Here is a 23,856-nt window from a genome sequence, read left to right on the forward strand (position 1 = left end):
GTGTGGCCAGCCTGGGTGAGGGGCTGAGGGCCGTTTGCAGGCTGGCCACAGCCCCTTCAGGGTAGGGGGTCCTGCTGGGGTGCCTGGCCAGTCTGGGTGAGGGGCTGATGGCAGTTTGCAGGCTGGCTAAGCCCCCCAGTGGGGAACCTCACCCCATGAGGGTGTGGCCAGCCTGGGTGAGTGGCTGATGGCTGTTTACAGGCTGGCCAAGCACCCCAGCGGGGACCCTCACCCCATGAGGGTGTGGCCATCCTGGGTGAGGGGCTGATGGCTGTTTGCAGGTTGACCACGGCCCCCAGCCACCCAAGCTCCCAGTGGAGGCTGGCTGGAAGCAGGTATCTGGGATTTATTTGTTTTCTATAATTGAAACTTTGTTGCCATGAGCGGAGGCCACAGCCGGCTCTGAGCAGGCGGGAAACTTGGCTTCCTCCATCACCCGGGCAACCAAGCCTTCTGCATACTCCAGCTCAGTGGCTGCCGGCCGCCATCTTGGTTTGGTTAATTTGCATATAGTCGCTCTGATTGGCTGGTGGGTGTGGCTTGGGGCATAGCAAAGGTATGGTCAATTAGCATCTTTGTCTTTTATTAGTGTAGATTATATTTCAATAAAACTGGAAGAAAATTTTAAATAAAATAAACCAGTCGTAGGTGCTGCCAGGAGAGTTTCAAACTTTAAACGGCACATTACAAATCATTAGTTAGCCCATTGCTCTTACCTTGTACAAGAGTATGTCAGATATCCAGGCATAGAACTGTCTCAGTCTAGCTGTAAAATAATTTTATCTTTCACAGCTACAAAGGTGGTAGCCTAGAGAAAATGCTGCTCAAGCCAAGCCCTGAAGAATAGGCACTTATGTTCATTTTGAATTTAGTAGTGCCATTTACTTGATAGTTAATAAATATTTAGTACTTATTAGTTGCTATATGTAGAAAGAAAATTCTATGGTACTTTTAATTTTTCCCTTTAGCATTTGTATTACCTGTAAAGTATTTTGCTGACACTTAAATTTTTAATGTCTTAACTATTTTTGGATTGGGCTCATTTTAGGTCTGAGAAGGAAAATTTATTCTTATAGTAACAAAAACTATATTTTAAAATTCCTTCTATGTGTTAGGTGCTTTAAGTTTACTTGACTTTATTTTGATAATTACCTTGTGAGGTATCAATGCCATCTCTAACCTGAAGATAAGGAACAGACCCACAGAGGCTATACCAGTTGCCTCAAGTAGTAGAGATAATAAAAAGAGGTAAGCACTAAATTCAGATCAGCTTAACTCCATAGCCAGCCTAACTTTATAATTGTAGCAAATGTTGTCCTGCTCCAGTCATATCCCTTTGGCATTTGTCAACTACTCCATGCACAATCAAGGACCCATGATTCTCCCCCTGCACAGGATAGACCAGGATTGCTGGGTATAGTATCCCAGAGAGCATCTCCCAGGCAGGAAAGATGAGAATGGAGGAAAGATATCTCTGCTTCCTTATGCCTGGGATATTACAATTCTGAAGTGTGTTCCAGAGGGCCCCAGAAAGACTCACATCCCCATCCTCCTACTGATACCCCCTAGGACCACCTCCCCAATTAATCAATTGCATTTCAATCCTTGCTTGAGAGTCTACTTCTGGTGTAACTCAGCCTAAGACAATACCACATTCTGTCAACTTCCCTTCCAAACTTAGTTCAGAAGTTCAGTCTCCCACCCACTGCAGTTATGCACAAAATCATTGACAGAAAACCATCAGGCTCTGCTTATAAAACTCCCCCAGAAATAGTGCTAAATATCAGTATGACAACCTACTTTAACAGAGGACAGTGCTAGCTAATTGTGAGCTAGTTCTTACTTGTATTGAGTAGAGCTACTATTTTGTGTAATTTAAAACTGTCATTGTAGCGCAGTACTCTAAAGCTAGGGCAAAGCTATTTTCTATTCCACTTGTTAACTTTTCATATTTGAAGAGAGCTTCCCACTCTTCCCAAAGCCTTCCTTATTCCATTCTTTCGATGTTTAAGTTGTAAAATACCTGATTAAGAGAGAACCAAACTCTGGAAACAACTTTTAGGATTTATCTGACAGTCCTCCTTCTTGAAGCAAGCCTAGATCTAAGTCATCAAAGACAGATGGTAAAACTATGTAAAAATCTGTACTCAATATAATTTTTGTACTGTTTTTCCTGGCCACTGCCCAGAATTTTGTCCCCCTCCCCCCATCCATAGCTCTATTTCCTGATTATAAAGTAGAAAAAGAAGGCTAATTGGAATTCTTCTATGTCATAGCAATTTGCAGTAAAATATTAAAATTCATCTTTAAGGGATTTTCAATTTTAGGGTTTGGCAATGATGAAAAGCTCCCAGATCCTGGGGACAGGGGAGGAATGTGATTTCTGTGTAATTTTGTGATCTTTCTAAGAGTAGAAAATGTGTCTCTTTCCTTTGAAAAAAAACTGTCCAAATTTAAAGAACTCAAAATTAACATGAAACTACTTCTTTCATAAGTGTTGGCATTATCAGCTTTAAAAAAATGAACTACTCTCCATCATTATATACAAATTTACATCATTATGTAAATGTCATCTATCCATCTCTAAGCCTGTTACAACGAATTCATCTATTATTCATGTTTTGGTTGTGTGCTGGACATTTTGTGTCACGTCCAAGATAGTCATTTGGAGAGGAACATTTTAAGAAATCTGCTTTCCTAGCTTTCTATTAAGGTCTTGTAAAATTGTTGGACTTTTCTCACATAACAGCAAAGTGTCCTTGCCATTAATTCTTCCAAGTATGTGTCTCTTAGGCTTATTCTAACATCCTTCTTCTATTTAAAAATAAACTCTTGGTTTTTCAGTAAGCTCAACCCTTCGCATGATTGTAAAGAATGTACTAAAATCTGCCCGTTCCTTCTGGGTGTTGTTCATCAGGTGCCTTCTTACTTTCTCCCTCTTCACCTGTTTTTACTAAATAATCCTGTATAAGTAATTTACACCTTAGACACACCAAAAGGAAGAAAGAAAACCTCTGAAGCAAATTGAAAAGTCTTACCCACTTCCAAATGTATTTAAAAAAATCAACAAAAGATTTAGGATATATTTGGAGACAGGTGTGCTCTTGCCCCCCACCCTTGAAATCATCTATGTCACTCTGTTAGATCTGGTTTTGAAACCTCTGCAAACATTAAAAACCTCTAAGGATGTTCATAGACTGTGCTGGCCTGATGACATCAGGATGGTGGGAGTGGTTACAAAAATCCAAATCCCTGGGATGTCCCACTGCAGATTCTGATTCTGTGGATCTTGAGAAAGACCGACAGAATCAGAATAAAGGGAGGGATGGAGGAAGGGAAGAAGAAAAAAAGTGAATAAATAATTGTGGTAAACTCCAGGTCTAATTTTTAGTAATGATATATGAAAAGCTTATGAGTTTTCCTCCTCCAAAGCCTGGTCTGAAAGTTTCTCTGCTCACTTAAAACACTGGCTCAGTGGTTGAGTGTCGACATACGAACCAGGAGGTCATAGTTTGATTCTGGTCTGGGTACATGCCCAGGTTGCAGGCTCAATCCCCAGTGGGGGACATGCAGGAGGCAGCCAATCAATGAGTCTCTCTCATCATTGATGTTTCGATCTCTCTCTCTCCCTCTCCCTTCTTTTCAGAAATCAATAAAAATATATTTTTTAAAAAGCTATGCAGGATGCTTGAAGTCTCCTCACTGCAACAAGTATGCATATTAGGGGGTGGGAAAGGTAAGGATGAAAGAGGAGTATGATAATCATCCTGCTTCAAAGGTAGCAAAGTACAGTATTATTACAAGTCCAGTGGTTTCATATTTAAAACCTAGATTTCATAAAATTAACATGACATTTAATTAAGACCCTGAGAATAGTTTTGGGTTTTTTTTCTCTCCCAAATGGACATTTCTTAAGGTTTTTCTGGAGACTCATATCAGATGGATTAGTTATGGTGCTTTTGTTATAGTATTTCCTGGATACTCTTGCAAAATGAGCAATATTTAGAGGCCCATAGAAATTTTTCAATGGGGATCAAGGAAACTCTGCCATAACAGAGCTAAGGCTTCAGGCCCAGCCGTCTTCAGTCCCTTCCTGAACCTCAACTCATTCCAGCCTGGCCTGACAGTCCCAACCAGTTGTACATGGAGATATGCAACCAGAACCTTCTAATTAGAGATGTGCCATGATCCAAAGCCTATATGTGTGTATGATAAAAACATACTATCTTATCTCTGACCACACAGATAATGTTCTCCTGTACTGATGAGATGATTAAAATGTCTTTATATTCACAAATGTACTCTGTGGGTAAGCTTCATCATTACTTCCTCCTCCTTGCCCACCTCTTCTCTTGGTGCTTCTCTCTTCACACTTCTCTTTTTCTCTTCATCCACTTGTGAATCCACAGTGTCTTATTTCTCTAATATTCCAGCAGCCTAATGTTGTCTCCTTACTCTTCACATACCTCTAATTCCCCACCCCCACCAACATATCTCACATCTCCATATAACCCATTCTTTCACCTTGGCCTTCCAGACAGTCCGAAAGAAAGAACACTCAAAAGTGGGTATCTGACTGCTCTCTAATCTCCAGTTTTCCCTGTAAAAATCTCACACAGGAACCTGTTGAAACAATTTTGTTCTCTGTAATTTAGTCATACTGCATTTTCTTAGAAAAAAATTCTCAAAAATCCATTATTCTATCTTATTTCCTCTCTTTTCCTCCCACTTCTCTCATTAAATCAAAATGCATTTTAGGGCTTCTTTTCATTTCCTAATATTACAAGCAAAAAAAAATGCAGTGAATTTTCCCCTTCCTCCAAAAAGAACCCAGAGCTAGTAGCATGAGAGATTCAGTCCAATTTAAGCTCTATTGAAAGTACAGTGTAGGTTTATGGTGTTCTATAAATAACAGCCACATTTCCTAAAGCTGTCAGTGGTCTATACAGAGGACCCCAATTAAACTCAGAACAGTTGAAGGAATAAATCTGTCAAAGAAAATGCATTTATAATGTATCAGGCAGGTTCGACTATGGAATAAGTCAAAATCTAATTTCCTTAAAGTCATTGAGTGTCTGCATTTTGGTAAAATAAAGTCCTAAACAATAAACACATTTGATTTTACACACTCTACAAACAAGCTTTTTATTTTACAGGTACTTTGTAGTAAGTTTTTTTTAAAAGATGTCACACATTTAGGGCAATTGAATATAAATAAAATCTCATCTTCCTAAACCTGAAAGTATGAATTAACCCTTTCTATCATCTATTCTTTGATGACTAATACGTGGACCTCAGCTTCCTATGTAAATCTTTGTTTCTATGATTCAAAATGTTATATTAGGACCCAGGTGAAAAACAGTGTGCTAAATTTCCAACCCCAAATCCCCTGGTATGGATAGGTTAAGGTGTAAGGAAGAGTGTGGGAGATGACATTGATGAACACACATTGACTCTTCACTTTCATAAGCAGGATTATATTTTGAGTTAACAAGAGTATATGGGCATAAATAACAGAGAAGAAATTTGGTGACAGTGACCAGCTGACCTGTCAATGAAATCCAATGAAAGCCAACATTTGCCTTAGCAGGTTTGGGTATTCCTGATTAATGAAATGTCTTGATTTGACATACTGATTTCCAAATTAGTAAACAGTTTTTTGATAAAAGTGTCCCTTCCTCTAGTTCTGATGTAAGGAGTTAAGACATTATTTTGCCTTTCAGCAGGGACTGGGTAAGAAAAGTCTGTCTCTTAATTAACAGGACAAGTTCTCTGAGTGATGCCATACACAAAACAGTGCATGAATCACTCTTAGACTTCTGAGTATGAGTCCTAGCTTTAATATTAAGCATTCACATAAGAACTTTTTCCTTCCCTTCCAACATAATCACTTCTTCCTCCATTTGTTTCCCTGAGTTTATCATCCAAGAATATTGGCAATAAAGAGCTAGAAGTATTAAAATGATAGCTTCATTCCCTGGATGTCCTAACACCATGACACCCAGGCTGCCCCCATTTGCATGCTATCCTTTAGAGCAACCCTATTCTTTCTGGAAAGGATTATGGAAAACCTTCTAAATCTGGTCTTAGATTTTTTTAAAGAACAGATTTTCCAAAATGTCCTTAGAGATAGGGTTACCCATTAGTACTTGTGCTCAGTGTCCTGCAAAAAAAAATCCAGTTTGCCAATTAGTTCACAGTCATTTGGACACATACCAGACATGGAGAAAGAAAGGCACCCTCTAATCCACTAGAACTGAAGGACCAAACAATCTGGAACTGGGATCAAGTTGTGAATATTTTGGAACTCACTGTGAAAATTATTTCTAACTATTCATAATAGCAGTTTTTCCCAACACATTTAGTAGGCAAATGACAGTCCATGACACCTGGCCCTCTATGTTCACTCACATAATTTCATTAATTTGTTTCATTTAACTGTGCTTATCCCTTTTGTTTTACTTCTATTAGACTACTGAGTTTTCATTGCATTTCATCTAGCTTGCAAATAATCAACATTCAGCCTTCATTCATTCAATCACCTTACTAGGTATGAGGACCGTATCTGTGCCTTCAACATCCTTTTGAAGCACTCATTACCTTTCTTGCTGTTTAAAATTGTGAAAGATTCCTGATACACACATTTAGCCTGAGGTAGATGAATTCAATTCTATAAAATAAAACAGGATGTATGACAGTTGTTCAAAAAAAAAAAGTCCTTTGAAATTAGCTCTCCTAGGAGTCTATTAACCCCACATTCATATCTTTAGAATAGCATATATAAAACACAGTTTACTGCTGATATAATCTCTGGACTGTTTTATTCTTTAATTAAGACAATCTAAAACTAAAAGAGGAGAGAGATACAAGGGTGATATCTGAGAGCATAGTTAATGTTTTAATTTCTTTCTGACCACTGACAAGTTGCCCATATATGAGGCCCATATATGAGGCCAGTGGTATTTAATCCATTTATTTAATCAGAATGTTGTTAAGCCCCAATCTAAGCCAGGCACTGTGCTAGGTACTGAGGTATACAGTTACTAAAGACAACCCTCCACACAAGTAGGATCTAAGCTAGTGCATATAGATACAAGAAAATAATTATAAAATTGCATGCTGTTACAAGTTATGGGCAAGCTAAGGACCAGGTGCCATTTTAGGGGTTGGGGAAAGGCTTCCTCAGGACTGAAGGAGTAGAAGTAAGGCGGATAAGATAGGAAGAATGGTGTTCCAAGTAAAGGGAACATTATTTACAAAGGTACAGATGCTGACGTTTAAGAACTGTATGTGTGGGAGTGGCTACATTTTAGGAAGACCTCCATCCTACAGGATGCTTAAGATTGCAATTGGTTTCCTTGCCTCAGGTTTTCCAAATAATTTATTTGTGATACTGACCAGTGTTATAATAATGTATAACAAACAGTAAACAAGATTTCTACCATCTGTATATAAGGATAACTTTAAACTTCATGCACTTGACTGTTCTCAAGTGGTACTTGTTTGTAGATATATTAGATGGGAATAGACACGAAGGTTATTTACCTAATAAACCAGTTTCAAATTATCAATATGGGGGGAAAGATATATTCTTTAGGAAAATTATGCAGACAGGACCACTGTCTTAGATCAGTAGTTCTCAAACTTTAATGTACACGAGAAATCCCTAGAAGCCTTGTTAAAATACAAACTGCTGGTCCCCATGCCGAGTTTTTCATCCATCAGGTCCAGTCAGGGTAAGGACTGAGCACTTGCATTTCTAACAAGTTCCCATACAATGCTGATGTTCCTGGTCCAGAACCATACTTGGAGAAACACTGGTCTACAGACTTCTTTGAAAACATTGCAGTCACAGGATTGAAACTACCAAATCACATGAACTCTTACGTGTTAACCATAAATCAGAGTTTAATACTCCTAAAATAAGAGATTGCCTTCAAGATATTGAAGACTAGAAACCTTAAGTCTCATTCACTCCCCAGGCTTCTACCTCCTTAGCTTTGTCCTCTGGGCTTGTGAAAGCAATATGATTTGAATAATTTATTCCTATACTAAAAGCCTTATTTTTGATAAGCACACTCTCTCCTGCAGTCTGGTGCTTTCTGAAATGTTTTGTTATGTAAGGAACACATTACTCCCAAATTTAAGGAGAAGTCAACAGCTATTACTCTTGTGAAAGCTGCTCACAATAGTGTTAAGAGTGCTCTTTCTAGTGAAAGGGAAATCAGGACAAATAAATATCAGTCTGAGGGTCCACATACTTGCAGTTGAATTTAAATAATGAAATAAAATGTCAATATTTTCAGGGAACATTTGTCTTTAAAAATGGGGGAGGGGCTTTTTGGCTCCCCAAAACATATATGGCATTTTGGCTAAATGAGTTTTATATCCACTGAGTACATTCACTGAAACCTTCAAGCAAATCATGCCTCAGAGTAGCCTCAGGTTCTTTAAATGACAAAATGTCTGTGGTTAAACAAAATAAAAGCAGCAAAGCTACATTTTCACCCAGAAGAGTCTGTTCCCCACTTGCCTTATTATGAAATCCTGCTGGCTGAGGGAGCCTCTGGTACAATGACTCTGCAGTTATTTTAAGTATCTGTGTGGGAGGGAGGGGGATGGGATGGACATAAGGTTGATAAATTCCCTTATCCACCTCTGGAGGAGAGGAACTCTGTGCAGGATCCTGCCTTACTTACCCAGCGAAAAGTAGAATCAACTTGATATGGCCCAGAGAAAGGGGGCTGGGCAGAGGGAAGGAAAAAGAAAACACTACATTGAAAATATTTCCGTTAGTCCATAATTTTTGAAGGAAAATCACACAGCAAGCAATAGAATATTTTTAAAAAAACATTTTAATGAACATATCACCATTCATTCATCTTTTTCCTGTTTCAGTGCTCTTGATAAATTGAGCTGAAATATCTGTGTAGCTCTTATCACCTGTGTGCAACAGGGACTGTCAGAGGCATGATCGAGAGCAACCCAAGGCAAGCAGAGTAAGAAGCAACATTTTCTTTTCACCTATATAAAACACTGCATATACTATTTGTGGGTCTCTCGGTGAGGTGATTTCTCCTAGGAAACTTTCCCTCACCAGAACTTCCCTGCATCCATCCACTTACTGATACAGGGACTCCTCTCTTCTTCACTTCCCACCCTCGTACTAGGTCAAGAGTCATGAACCTTGTGCTTCTCTCCCAAGCTCCTCCCAGAGCATCAGATTAGAGAGGGCAGAAAACAACTGAAATAACCCTGACATTTGATTCATGTAATTTAAAATGAAGCCTCATAGATTTTAGACCCAAGCCATGATACCTAAAGAATACCATAATGCCTTAAATCCATAATACTTAAAGAAAATATCTTTGACAACATAAATATACTGGTCAAATGCATAAGCATCAAAACTTAATGAAGCATAAGTGGATTAGTGTGAGTATCCATGCTATAGGATTTCAGAGAAGCTACCCCAAATAGTTATTTATTTTTTTAATATACTGCAAATTATCCATAAGTGATGGCTCTGTAGAATAAATTTTATTGCTATTAAACCAGAATGATAACTATTGTATATTTTAAAAATTTTAAGGTGCACTTTTTAAAAAATATTACCTTTATTGATTTCAGAGAGAAAGGAAGAGGGAGAGAGAGATAGAAACATCAATGATGAGAGAGAATCATTGATCTGCTGCCTCCTGAACACCCCACACTGGGGATTGAGCCTACAACCTGAGCATGTGCCCTGACCAGGGAATTGAACCCTGACCTTCTGGTTCATAGGCCAATGCTCAACCACTGAGCCGTGCTGGCCCGGCTAAGGTGCACTTTTTTTTTTAATATATTTTATTGATACAGAGAGGAAGGGAGAGGGATAGAGAGCTAGAAACATCGATGAGAGAGAGACATCGATCAGCTGCCTCCTGCATACCCCCTACTGGGGATGTGCCCGCAACCAAGGTACATGCCCTTGACTGGAATCGAACCTGGGACCCTTCAGTCCGCAGGCCGACGCTCTATCCACTGAGCCAAACCGGTTAGGGCAAGGTGCACTTTTTAAAATATTTTTACATCTAAGAGATCAAGATGCATCTTATAGTCACTGATGTATTATGGCTTTATTGGCAATTTTTAGTAACGTAAAAAAACAATGCAGCTTATATTCAATGGTGTCTGATTTGGTGATATGTATAATTATCAATGATAGTATAAAACTTTGGCATTAATTATTTCAACTAAGTAATATTTTGAGTGACTTACTAAGTACAAGGCATTGGGTTTAGGTGATGGGTAGGCAAAGATCAATAGAATAATATGTATCCCTGATTTCAGAGTTAATAGTATAGCAAGGGCAAGTCACATATAAGCAAATAAATTAATGCAGAATTTAGTGCTGTGGGAGGACAAGGGAGGGAGAAAGTCATCCTAACTAAGGGATTAGAAAAGAAGGCTCAAGGAGGAGGTAATTTTTTAGATGAGTCTTAAAGGAGGAGAAGGCTCCCATTGTGCACATTTGTTGCAGGTGGATACATATGTAGAAGATTGAAGAAGTAGGATCTAATCTAAAGAAGAGGAGAAGCAAATCCATAGACTATGGAAATTACTCCAGAAATACCAGAGAGCTGTGATATCATTAACTGAAGGAAACCAACTTGCAAGCACAATATGGGCAGAGATGTGTAGGGTGGAATTCAGATTGGTTGGGGCATGTTAAGTTTGAGGTCTTTATAGGACATTGTAGTGGGCATTTGCCATTTTTGAGTGCTCATCCGATAATTGGAATTTCCCCACTGTGTCTTATTAGAAGGTAGGGCCCACTTTCCACTACAGAAGTAAAAAAAGAAAAGCCACATTTGTTTCCCTGCCTCTCTTGCTGCTAGGATACAGTTGTGACACTAGCTTTGGACCAAAAGACATGCCTGTCCTGAGGTTTGAATCTGAAGTTAGTGATACAAAAAATGCAAGGCTAAGAGAGAATTCTTTCAGAGGTGATGGCAGTGGCAGGATCTAGCATTCAGCAATTTTGCTGAGTGATTTTGGCCAGAGTCCCAGCTATGAAACCTCCCTACAATCTTGTCTGTTTTCCAACCAGGTTTTACAGCTTTCCCTAGGATGCTGGGAGATAGCCAATATATTTTCAATATGTTGCTTTTCTGCTTAAATCCATAAGAGTCAGTTTCTGTGGTTTGAAATGTAAGAATCCTGGGTGCTACAGACATACATCAGAAGATGTTTTACCTAGACTTTGAAAATGAGCACACAGCACAGAAGGAAAGTCAGCCCAAAGAACTAAACAGAGGAATTATTTGACTTGGACTGGAAATTAAAGCTAAGAGAGAAAATAAAGATACAGAGAAAAGATGGAGGGAAAGAAAGGCATTTTTCTGGGGGGGGGGTAGACAGAACAAGAACACTGAGCACATGTGAAAGAAGGGAAGGGGCAGTCAGAGAGCCATAGAAAGCACATATCCAGAGGGCCTACTATGGGCCAAGTATCTTGCATAAGCTACCTCATTTCATATTTACAAAAAATTAGTTAGGTATTGCTATCCTGTCTTTACAGATGAGGAAATGAGATGCATGGACACTAATTAATTTTATGAAGTTCATATGAATAAGTGGTGTGACCAGGATTCAAACTCAGATTTGTCTGATTCCTACATCATACTGCCTTCATGCCAGGAGCTTTAGTAAAGGACTTTAACACAGAAGCCAAAGATAAGACCTTACTTAGTGCAGGGGTTCTCAACTTTGGCTGCATTTTGGATATAGGAAACATCTAGGAAAATATGGAAACTGCTAATGCCTGGGTTCCATCCCCAGAGTTTTCAGTGTAATTAGCCTGAGGTGGAACCTGGGGATCTGGACTTTTAAAAGCTTCCTAGGTGGTTCCAATGTGCAGCTAAAGTTGAGAACCACTGTGGTAGGTGTTATTTCAGCAGAGAAGTGAAATGGCTTGAAGAGTGAGTGGGAAGTTAGGCTACTGAGGCCACTCATGCTGAAATGAAGTATTGATAGGGAACACTGCAGTGAGGGGAACAGGTTTGAGACATGAGTTTCTAGGTGGTTGAAAAGTAAATTGGCAGTGGACACAGAGAAAGTGAGTGTAGACTATTCTTACAGTAATTACTATGGAGGTGAAGGGAGGTTGATGGGGAGGCTTGTAAATTGAGAACATACTTTGGAAAGATAAAGTGCAATGAGATTATCTATAGGCTGAGAGAAAGGGGCCCATGGGAAGTAAGAATTGCAGATAAAAGGGAGAGAGTTGAGGTCCTAGAGGAGATGAAATCTGGAATTCAAGAGGAGAGAAAGGTTAACTTTTAGAAAAGAAGAGGAAATTTTTTTCCCTTTAATAAAGGAGGAAATGACATTTTTTGTGTCAGAGAGGGATGAGATAGGTAGTAGTAAAGTATTTGGGGGTAGCTAAAGAGAGTGACAGTATGGGATTGGAAAATTGACTGTAAGGAACGGAATAAAGGAGTCAAAACAAAAGGAATTAAAGAACATTCACCTGAGATCATATAAAAGGAATTTTAAGGATAATTAATCATTAGAGTTACATGACTTTCTCAAACAATACTTGTGGGTTTTGAGAAAGTGATAAAATGGATAAGGGAGTTTACCCAGAGCTGGGGACTACCCAGGCTTATTGAGTGGTAGGATAAGGGAATGAGGAACACAGGGGTGCTATTGAGATCACATACAGATGCACATTTGAAATCTAAGCAAGGTTATTTATTTTGACACGAAATTTAGTATATTAAAATTTATATGAGCCTCCATCACTAATTTGGCACATAAATATGTGAAATCCATGTATTCATATTGAAATCCAAATGCATTCAATGAGATATACTGATGACTCTAATAGAGGAAGAAATTGTGGTTTCAAATATTATGCTAAGTAAAATAAGCCAGTCAGAGAAAAACAAGTATCACATGGTCTTACTCATATGTGGAATCTAAAAAACAAAATAAACTGATGAACAAAATAGGATCAGAATCATTGATACATGGAACAGACTGACAGGTCTCAGAAGGAAGGTGGGTGGATGGGGATTGTATTAAAGAAGGTGAAGAGATTAGCCAAATAACATATATGTATAGCCCATGGACACAGACAATAATGTGCTAGAGGCCTAGGAGAGGCAGGGGCAGAGAGGTAATTACCACTCCAAACTAAAAGAGCCAGTTCAAATAACTTACCTCTGGGAAACAGAACTAGGGGCAAAGATCATAAGTTCTTTTGCTATATTTGATAGATCCCATATGCATGTATTTCTCCAGTAAAAATGATATTCAATTTTTAAAAAAGAAATGAACTGGGGAACCTCAGAGGGAAGGGAGGGAGGGTAAGTGGGTAGAAAGAGATAAACTAAGTAATTTATATGCATAGCCCATGGAAATGGGTAATAGTGCCGTGAAGACCTGGGGTGTGGGTAGGGACTGGGTGGAGGGGGGTTAAGGAGGGGAAAATGAGAGACATCTGTAATACTATCAACAATAAAAATATATACCTATTTTTAAAAAATAAGAAATCAATAGAAGTGATTAAACTAATGACCAGATACCTAAATAATTAATTTAGTAATTCATCTTTCCTGGTTTCAGATAGGCTACATTTCAAGCACTGGCTAAAACATTTAGGTTTAGACATACATAAAAATCACCCCAATAGATACAGAATGTTAGTTCCATTGTTTATGCCTTTTCTAGAAAAGAAGTTTCTCAAACATTGCTCAAGCTGATGCCTCTGTCCCCTTTCCTAATTCAGATCTCTGGTTTTGATGAACTTCCTAATTATTTCTCAAACCTAATTCTAGCCAAAAATCATTTCATAAATTTTATTAATAGCCCAGTTTTTGAGAAATGTTCCTCCAAACAACCATGGCATGAACTTGCTACTTTGTTCTTTGAAATGTTCTCTTTCAACTCCCCTCCCTTTGCAGGCTTTGAGGAGGCTTTCTCTGAATATATGGTCCTATAATAAATATCCTGATCCCACTTACTATTTCATATCATGCATTCCAGTTATAATTATTTGTCTAGAGTCTATCTGCCCTGCTAAACTATAAGATCTACTAGGTAAGGGCCATGTCTGGCATGTCATAAGTATTCAATAAATATTTGTTGAATATTTGTGAATGGAAAATGAATTTTATGGGAGAGAAACCAAGGTAGGAAGGCTCACTTAGGAAGCTATCACAGAGAGAGTAGATTCCATCTATGTCCACTTAATTCCTTTATCATTTTCATGCACACTGTCTCCAGTGTGCTTTTCCTCCCAACAGCCGGTACCTGCATCTCTAGGTCTGAGGACTGCTCTCAGTGTGCCAGAACCCTCCCTTTGGCTGTTTCCAGGAAGTAGGCAGGGCTTGGGAATTGATGTCCCCTCGGGGCAGCCCATAAGTAACAAATAACAGATACCAAACTTAATACTCCAGTTCCCTTGCCTCCTTCAAAAACATGCAAATCCAAACAATAGGTTGTTTAGGGATATATGTGTAAGTTGCAAAAGGGAATGATTAGCACAAAATTCAGGATAGTAGTTATCTCTGTGAGGAAGAGAAGAAGGAAGCTGTGATTAGGGAGTAGCATATAGGGATTTCAATGATACTACTAACATTCTGCTTCTTGAGCTAGGTAATGCATGTACGATGTTCATTTTATTCTTTTTTGTTCAACTGTATATATTTTTAAAGAAGGAGGAGGGGGAGGACAACAATAGGCTAAAGAGGAGATAGAATAATAAGAATTTCTCATACTGGAGGAGCATTGAGATGATTGTAAACAGAAAGAAAACAAACAAACAAAAAACACACCAAGAATAAGGGAGAGAGGGTAAATCTCAAGAGAATCAAAGCAGATTGCACTAGCCTTAAGAAAATTTTGGATGATATGACCCAACAATCCAATTTCTGGGTAGAACCCATCAGAAATAAATATATGTGCTCACCCAAAGATGTGTGTGTATAATAAGGCTTAGGAATGGAGTTCTGACACATGCTACCACATTGCTGAACCTTTAAAATATTGTGGTAACTGAAAGAAGCCAGTCACAAAAGGACAAATATTACAGGATTCCACTTATTTGAGATACCCCAAATAGGCAAATCATAGAAACACAAAGTAGAGTTTATAAAAGGCTGAGAGGAAGGAGGAATGGGGAGTTATTGTTTAATGAGTACAGAGTTTCTGTTTGGGATTATAAAAAATTATTTCATACTATTTTCTATGGGTATAAGTGGATAATAAAATATTTTTATAAAAATACAAATCAATATTTTTTATTTTGATATTGCTTTTAAAATAGTTTGTAACTGGAAAAAAGTCTGCTCATTGCCAATGGGGGTGAAATGTGGCATTGAATTATTACAAATTTCATTATGTAATATTATTAAATTACTAGAGGCCCGTTGCAGGAAGATTCCTGCAAAAATAGGGCTTCCTGAGGCCGGAGCAAAGCAGAGAAGGGAGCGGGCTTCACTCCCTTCTCCGCTGCCTCACTCCCTCTCGTGTCCGCTGCCTCGGCTCTGTTCCCTTCTCCGCCCTTCGCTCCCTTCTGCAGCACTTGGCTTCCTTCTAGGCAGGCCAATGATGGCGAACCTATGACACGCGAGTCAGAGGTGACACGCAAACTCATTTTTTGGGTTGATTTTTCTTTGTTAAATGGCATTTAAATATATAAAATAAATATCAAAAATATAAGTCTTTGTTTTACTATGGTTGCAAATATCAAAAAATTTCTATATGTGACACGGCACCAGAGTTAAGTTAGGGTTTTTCAAAATGCTGACACGCCGAGCTCAAAAGGTTCACCATCACTGTTCTAGGCTGTCTTCTGTCTTCGCTCCGTGCCTGTGTATGCAAATTAACCGCCATCTTTGTTGGGTTAATTTGCATATTGCTCTGATTGGCTGGTGGGCATAGCAGAGGGATGGTCAATTTGCATATTTCTCTTTTATTAGTGTAGATTATAAAAACTGTTGGGGTGGGAAGGAATCTTAGAGTCATCTAGTCCAACCCTCAAACTAGATACAAAGTCTTCTCTGTAACAACTTATGATTTTCGACCTGAATACTTCCAGAGACCCTCACCCAAGGTTCCCAAATCTATTGTTGAGTCACTGTTATTACTATAAATTATTTTGTTAAGTGAACTAAAATCAGCCTCCCTGCAACTTCCACCACTGATTACAGTTCTGCCCTCCAAAACATCATAGAATAAGTTAAATTATTTTTACATATGATGTAATAGTAGACAATATGGTTAGCAAGTGGAATAGACATGGGTTCAAGTTCTATCTCTCTTACTAACTAGTTGACCTTATTTTTCTCATATACAAAATGGAGTGAAAAAAATCATCCTGTCAAATTGTTGTGACAGTTACAGATATTAAATATTAAGCACCGGAAACACATCCAGTTCCTCAAATAGAAGTCTAATAAATTGTACCTTTAAAAATTATATGTGGAGATAATATATTTGCCCTTTGGCATCTCTTCTCCAGGTACCTGCCAATCACTTAAAAGTATTCTTTATATTTGACATGCTCTGCAGATCTTTCACAGTCCTGGATCTTATCTTTGTTATACACTCCACTCAGATACCATGTCACATTAGACTGAATACATTACACCCAATATTAACTAACTGCTCACTGGACTATTACTTTGATCTAGACCAGTGCTTTCCAATAGAATTTTCTGTGATGAGAGAAATGTTCTATGTCTGCATTGTAGAATATGGCAGCCACTAGCCAGGTATGGCTGTTGAGCACTTGGAATGTGGCTGGTGTTTCTGAGAAACTGAATGTTCAATTTAACTTATTTTAATATAATTTAAATTTAATTAGCTAGATGAGGCTAGTGTAGCCGTGGGCAAACTACGGCCCGCGGGCCGGATCCGGCCCGTTTGAAATGAATAAAACTAAAAAAAAAAAGACCGTACCCTTTTATGTAATGATGTTTACTTTGAATTTATATTAGTTCACACAAACACTCCATCCATGCTTTTGTTCCGGCCCTCCGGTCCAGTTTAAGAACCCATTGTGGCCCTCGAGTCAAAAAGTTTGCCCACCCCTGGGCTAGTGGCTACCATAATGGACAGTGTAGATTTAGACATTATACTGCCATTAATGCAACCTAAACTTGGATGGCTATCTTAGAGTCTATTTCATATTAAGAGCTATATTCAGCTATTATAGTTTTTACTTCATAAAACCTAGTTTTTACTTCACAAGTACTATTAATATTTGATCCAGTTTTCCTTCACCCTGTAATTATGAAATGTGTTTTCTGAATCACATTGGAACATAACTTTAGGGAAACTCAATTCCTCAACTTTAGGGAACCTCAATTTCCTCATCTGTAGAATAATAAGATTGCTTGTACTTTGTACCTTACACAGTTGAGTTAGAGAATTAGAAAGTTAATGATTGTGAAAAAGTTTGGAAGGCCATAAAATGCTTTACAAAGTCACAATTTCAACACCACTACTAATGTTAAATATTATAGTTCAATCTATCAAGATATTTATTAATGTGAATGTTATCTTTTAGTTGATTAAATTTTGACTACTTCATGATATATAAAAGTCCTGGGTCCATTAAAGCTCTCCACATCTCTAGATGAAATCTAGCCCCACAAATTGGCCTCATAAAGCTTACTAACATCAATATTTCAGCTCTTGCTCTTACCTTTCTCACTCCATCTTCAGGTATACTGAGCTATATGCCCTTTCTTGCCTCTAAGTTTTACACATGCTCTCCCTCCCTCTGAAACTCTATGATTCTCTACCTGCTCCTCATCTGGGAGAGTGATGTAGTTCTACCCTTAGGGGAATGGCTCAGGAGCTGTATTAGTTTGCTAGGGCTACCATAACAAAGTACCACAGTCTCAGTGGAATAAACAACATAAAGTTATTTTCTCACAATTCTAGGAGCTAGAAGCCTGAGATTAAGGTATCAGCAGGGTTGGTTTAGTCTAATCTCTCTCCTTGGCTTGTAGATGGCTGTCTTCCAGTATCTTCACATGGTCTTTCCTCTTTGTGTATCTGTGTCTAAATTTCCTCTTCTTATAAAGTAAGCACACTGAATTAGGGTCCACCAATATAACTTCATTTTACCTTAATTACCTCATTAAAGGCACTATTTCCAAATATAGTTATACTAGAGGCCCGGTGCATGAAATTCATGCATGGGTAGGGTCCCTAGGCCTGGCTGGCAATTAGGGCCGATCGGGGCCTTCTGGCTGCTGGACAGGGCCTTCCTTCCCTGGCTGCCAGCTGCCAGCTGGGGCCTTCCTTCCCTGGTTGCCAGCTGGGGCCTTCCTTCACTCCACGCCACCCCCTGGTGTCAGTGCACAGCATAGTGAGTGACTGAACTCCCGGTCCCCCAGTTGAACTCCCAAGGGGACACTTTGCATATTAGCCTTTTATATATATAGATTCTGAGGTACTTGAGATTGAACGTCAATATACGAATTTGAGGAATACACAATTTAGTCCATCACAGGAGCTTTTATATCTACTCCAAGCTAGAAATTTGGGATCACATCTGTACTGGCTAGATCTGTGTATAAAATTCAGGGGTTTTGTGAATATAAAATCAAATCTTTACTTTCACAAACTTCTAAAGGAAATTTAGTATTTCCTTCCAATATGAGCTCACGCAACAAACCACACTAGCATTAGCTATAGCTGTGACTTTGTCATCAATAGAAATCACAGATAGTTTCATATCACATTACAATTGTTACAGACATTTCAAGCATTGTTTATGCTCATCACTACATTAAAATATGACAGTTTGAAAACTCACCACTAGATCTGGGTTTTTAATGCATTAGTAAAGAAACACTATCTCATATACTTGTTTTATAAGCATTTTGATAACTATATTTCAATATAATTGGTTTATGTTGCAATCCTGCATAATTATTTTTACACATTTAAAACATTATTCTATGAAGGGGGTTGATAGGCTTCATCATATGTCAAAGGGGCTCATGGCACAAAAAAGGGTTGGGAAACCCTGACTGATGAACTTGACCACATATGGAAGCCCAGTCAGAGATGAAACTAAGCCAATTCAGCCAAGGCAAGATAGGTAGCTCATCAAGTTGGGTATAAAGTGTGTAATAAAATGTCTAATTTCCTTATAATTTTAGATACAGGGTCCCCATTGTGTATATTGTGCTTCCCAAAACTTGTGCACACTAAGATTCATTTTCTTTTATACAACCTCAATCTGGCTTCAACTGTGCCCTCTTTATCAGGTCCTCAACTTGGGCAGTGCCTCCTTCTATGCCAACATGACCCTCAAGGTCCCTCAGTCCTGAATTGGTATTTTGGATTCATCAGCTAAGCTTTGTCCCTGAGGAGGCCAATGACCCAAGATTTTTCTGGGGAAAATGATTGCGTCTGTTGCCTAAGAGGAGAGCACTGAGAGTAAGTAATGTGTGTGTGTGTGTGTAGGGGGTGCATATAGACTTGACATTACCAATTTCAGAGCCCACACTTGCATATTTTGCCTGCTCTGCCCAAACCTTGAAGTTTCTGTTTCTCCTACCCTCAACTGTGGAGCAGGGGTAGATGCAGGTTTTGTGGAGCTATGATGCTTATACTCTTTAAGAAAAAGGTTAGAAAACTACAAATACAAAATTAGGCGCAGGGCCTTAGAAAGGACTGATGCAATTGAATGGCCCTGAAGCTTAAATTCCTTTTATTACACCTGCCTTTGCAATAGGGACTGTAGTAAACAGAAAAATTATTATATTTGGAGTTAGATTTTGAGGCCCCAACCTGTTACTTGCCAACCTAGAATATGGCCATGATCAGAGAGGCTGGGGGAAAAGGAGGGCCCCAGCAACCTAGAAGCATAGGTGCCCAAGTATCTCCACAAGACACCATCCTTAGAAGATTTGTTTGAGAATCTAGTATGACAATTGATGTGAAGGAACTTAATAAACTTAAGAGTGTGAGTAAAATGTGAATTGTGGTTTTATTACACTCTAAGCAGTCTTCTGACAGAGATGTCTTTCTTTGCAGCCAGCCCCTTGGCCACCAGAGAAGACTTCAGAGAAGATGGTAATGGAAGCTATGGGCACTGTCCTTCTTCCATGGCTAGACCATAGTGAGAGTCAAAGTCATCATTCCTTCTACTCTTCTTCTTGATTTGTATCCACAATTCTTTCTATAATAACCAAATTTTAAATAAAAAGAAAATGGAATAGTAAGATACAATTTTTCACCTATAAAATTAGCATATATGTGGGAATATTACAGCTTTCTTAGAAAGCAATTTGAGACACTGTTAAGAACATAAAAGATGAATATGGATATCTACCCTAAGTAAATAGAGAGACCAATGAGTATTTCTACAGGGTTTTTTATCATTCTGAATAATTGAAACCTGTATGTACAATGTTCAATATTGGGTGAATGAATATTAATATAATGCTTTCATAAATGGATATGTTTATAATATAAAGTTAAATTATATGCAGAGTAAAATCTCAAAGTTGAAAGAAAATATGGTAATAGATTAATACTGATTATCTGAGGGTATTGGCTTTTGAGTAATTGTACTTCCTTCCTTATTCTTTTATGTATTTCCTAAACTTTCCACAATAAACACATGCAATGATTATAATCAGAAAAAAATAATTTAAAAAATTAAAGAACTTGATTTGAAAATGGAGATACCTACTGCTCATAAAAAGCTAAGTTTCAGATTATATTTATTATCAGTATCAATTAACAGACTAAGACTTTGCTGGAAAGTGCTTGGTTAGGCTTGCTAGAATTTAAAAACAAGGCCTCTGACTGAGAGCAGTGGGCAAGAAGAGCTTAGTTTTATAATATGATAAAAGAATGAGCAAATGAAGCCTGATTCTACAGCCTGTCTGCCTTTGAAATTGTGTGCTACTTGTGCAACTGCTCATGCTTAGTTGACGGATCAAGGGGCACCCTGCAGATCCTCGCATGGCAAGAACTTAGATAGTAATTTCAAACCACAGCAGATGGGAACTGTGAGCACAGAAGGTCACTCAAAATATTAGTTGCTTTTAATTTAAAATAGCTAAGATTTAGAAACAACCTAAATGCCCATCAGCAGATGAGTGAATTAAAAAAAACTGTGGTACATCTACACAATAGAATACTATGCCACTATAAAAAAGAAGGAAGGTTTACCATTTGCAACAGCATGGATGGACCTGGAGAGCATTATGCTAAGTGAAATAAGCCAGTTGGAGAAAGATAAATATCACATGATCTCACTCATATGTGGGATATAATGATCAATATAATTTGATTAACAATAATAGGCCCAGAGATAAATGGCGGTGGGGGGGGGGGTTAGAGAGCAACCAAAGGACTTGTATGCATGCATATTAGCATAACCAATGGACACAGACACTGGGGCGGTGGGGGCTTGCCCAGGGTGGGAATGGCTGGGGGCGGGAGGTCAAGTGGGGAAACAGGAGACATATGTAAAACTTTAGACAATAAATAAATACATAAATACATAAATAAATAAATATTAGTTGCTTTATCTCTGTACAGCTATGAAGAGAGGGAAGAAGTTATAGACCTTCCATAATATAGTGCATTTGGTTAATTCCAGAACGCTCCTATCAGTATGTTCAAAGGGCAGAGCACATACAAGGGCAGACTTTCAATTAAGTTACTCACAAAAAAATATATGGGACCTAGGGCAGAAAGTGACAGCCTGGTCAAATATTAAAGTAAAGAACACTGTCCCACCCCTAGCCGGTTTAGCTCAGTGGATAGAGCATCGGCATATGGACTGAAGGGCCCCAGGTTCAATTCTGGTCAAGGGTATATGCCCAAGTTGTGGGCTTGATCCCCAGTAGGGGGCATGCAGGAGGCAGCCGATCAATGACTCTCTCATTAATGTTTCTATCTCTCCCTCTTCCTTCCTCTCTGAAATCAATAAACATACAATTTTTTAAAAAAGAACATTGCCAGGCTGGTGTGGCTCAGTTAATTGAGCATCCTCCCACGCAACAGGAGGTCATGGGTTCAATTCCCAATCAGGGCACATGCCAGGGTTTTGAGCTTGATCCCCAGTAGGCGTGCAGGAGGCAGCTGATCAATTATTCTCTCTTATCATTGATGTTTCTAACTCTCTCTCCTTCCCCCTTACTCTCTGAAATCAATAAAAAACATATTTAAAAAATAAAAAACATTAAATTGGGGGTTTCCACATAGGTGTAATATCACAAGGTCCTACAAATACAAAATGTATAGTGGAAAAAGCATGTTATACTGTTGTACTTAGCAATTCAGAGCCTCAAATGATTCAGGATGCAATTTAAATGAAATTAAAAAAAATATATTTGTATCTTAAATCTCAAAGTGCTCAGATTTGCCACTGAAAATTTCTTTAGAGATGAATTTTCCTTTTTAGGACTGAGATGGTGCCAGCTTTTATAGGCAAAAAGAAAATGTGTTTCAGTAGTGGAGTTAAAGTATGAAAAATGTTTTCCAGATCTTAATAAGATGATTGAGTCTATGAATAGGATACTTTTAAATGAATAAAAAGTGATGAAGTCATGGGATATGAATTAAATTTAGAATACATGAATACATGAAACCAATTGGGCTTTGAGAACCATGGCTCATATTTTTCCCCCTGCCTTTAGCTGAATTTAATGAAGACCTTTGAAAATTTCATGCCTCCATCATTCAAAAGTCCTCTCAAACTATGCTTCATTATGGGAGGGTGATACAATCATAGTCAAATAATTACATGAGGGAGAATAAAAAATGACATATAAAATTGAGAGAAAAGAGAAATAAATTATTTAAAAGTTTGTAGATGCTTGTTTTTTTATTTAGGATAAACTTGGAGAAGGGGTTATTAAAATAGGCTTTTATAAATAAGAATGTTTATTTATTGTATTTTTAAAATTTCATGTCTGATGTCTTGATATCTAAACAATTCATAAACTATTTCTATCACAGACAAATTGTCAGAGGAGTAAAAACTGACTGGATTAAGAAATGATCAAACTAAATTATTTTATGCTTAAGTAAACACAACTACTCTTAAGCCTTACATGACTATACAAAACATGTTGACTTCAGATATACTTTTAAGAGTAAAACCAACAAAGAATTTGAAAGTTAGAAGTTCCAAACTGCATGGACCACTCCCTTAAAGAAAGTAATTAGAGACTGGGCATAACTGTTCTTGATCACTCAAGCAGTTTAAGTGACATTAATTTTTAAGTGAAACACCAATGCAGAGCTTGAACTGTGTACCTATACTGTGAAGTGGACCAAGGAGATAGAGAATTTCTAAATATATTACTTCTTTTTAAGTGTCTGTTCAATGTAGCAAACATTTATTTGGGTGCCTACTATTCACCAAACACTGGAAGACCATCCTATCTAATAATAGACAAAGATTGAAATTAATCGTACCTCCACTACGCCTCCCATGGGCTAATCAGAGAGATATGCAAATTAACCGCCAACAAAGATGGCGGCTAATTTGCATACTGCAGGCAGATCCCGCTGTGCCGCCCAAGGCGAGATCCTGGCCTGCTGTGTCTTGGGCAGGGTGGGCGGGGCGGGTGGCAGCGTGATCCGAGCTGCTGTCCACCCCAGCGCAGGATCCAGGCCTGCCCTGTCTTGGGCCGGGTGGGCAGGGCAGGCGGCAGCAGGATCTGAGCAGCTGCTACTCCCATCGCGGGATCTGGGCCTGCCATGTCTTGGGCGGGGTGGGCAGGGCGGATGGCAACGTGATCTGAGCTGCTGTCCGCCCCAGCGCAGGATCCGGGCCTGCTGTGTCTTGGGCGGGGTGGGCGGGGTGGCCAGGGT

This window comes from Myotis brandtii, unplaced genomic scaffold (genome assembly GCF_000412655.1).
Source record: "Myotis brandtii unplaced genomic scaffold, ASM41265v1 scaffold326, whole genome shotgun sequence".
Classification (NCBI taxonomy): domain Eukaryota; kingdom Metazoa; phylum Chordata; class Mammalia; order Chiroptera; family Vespertilionidae; genus Myotis; species Myotis brandtii.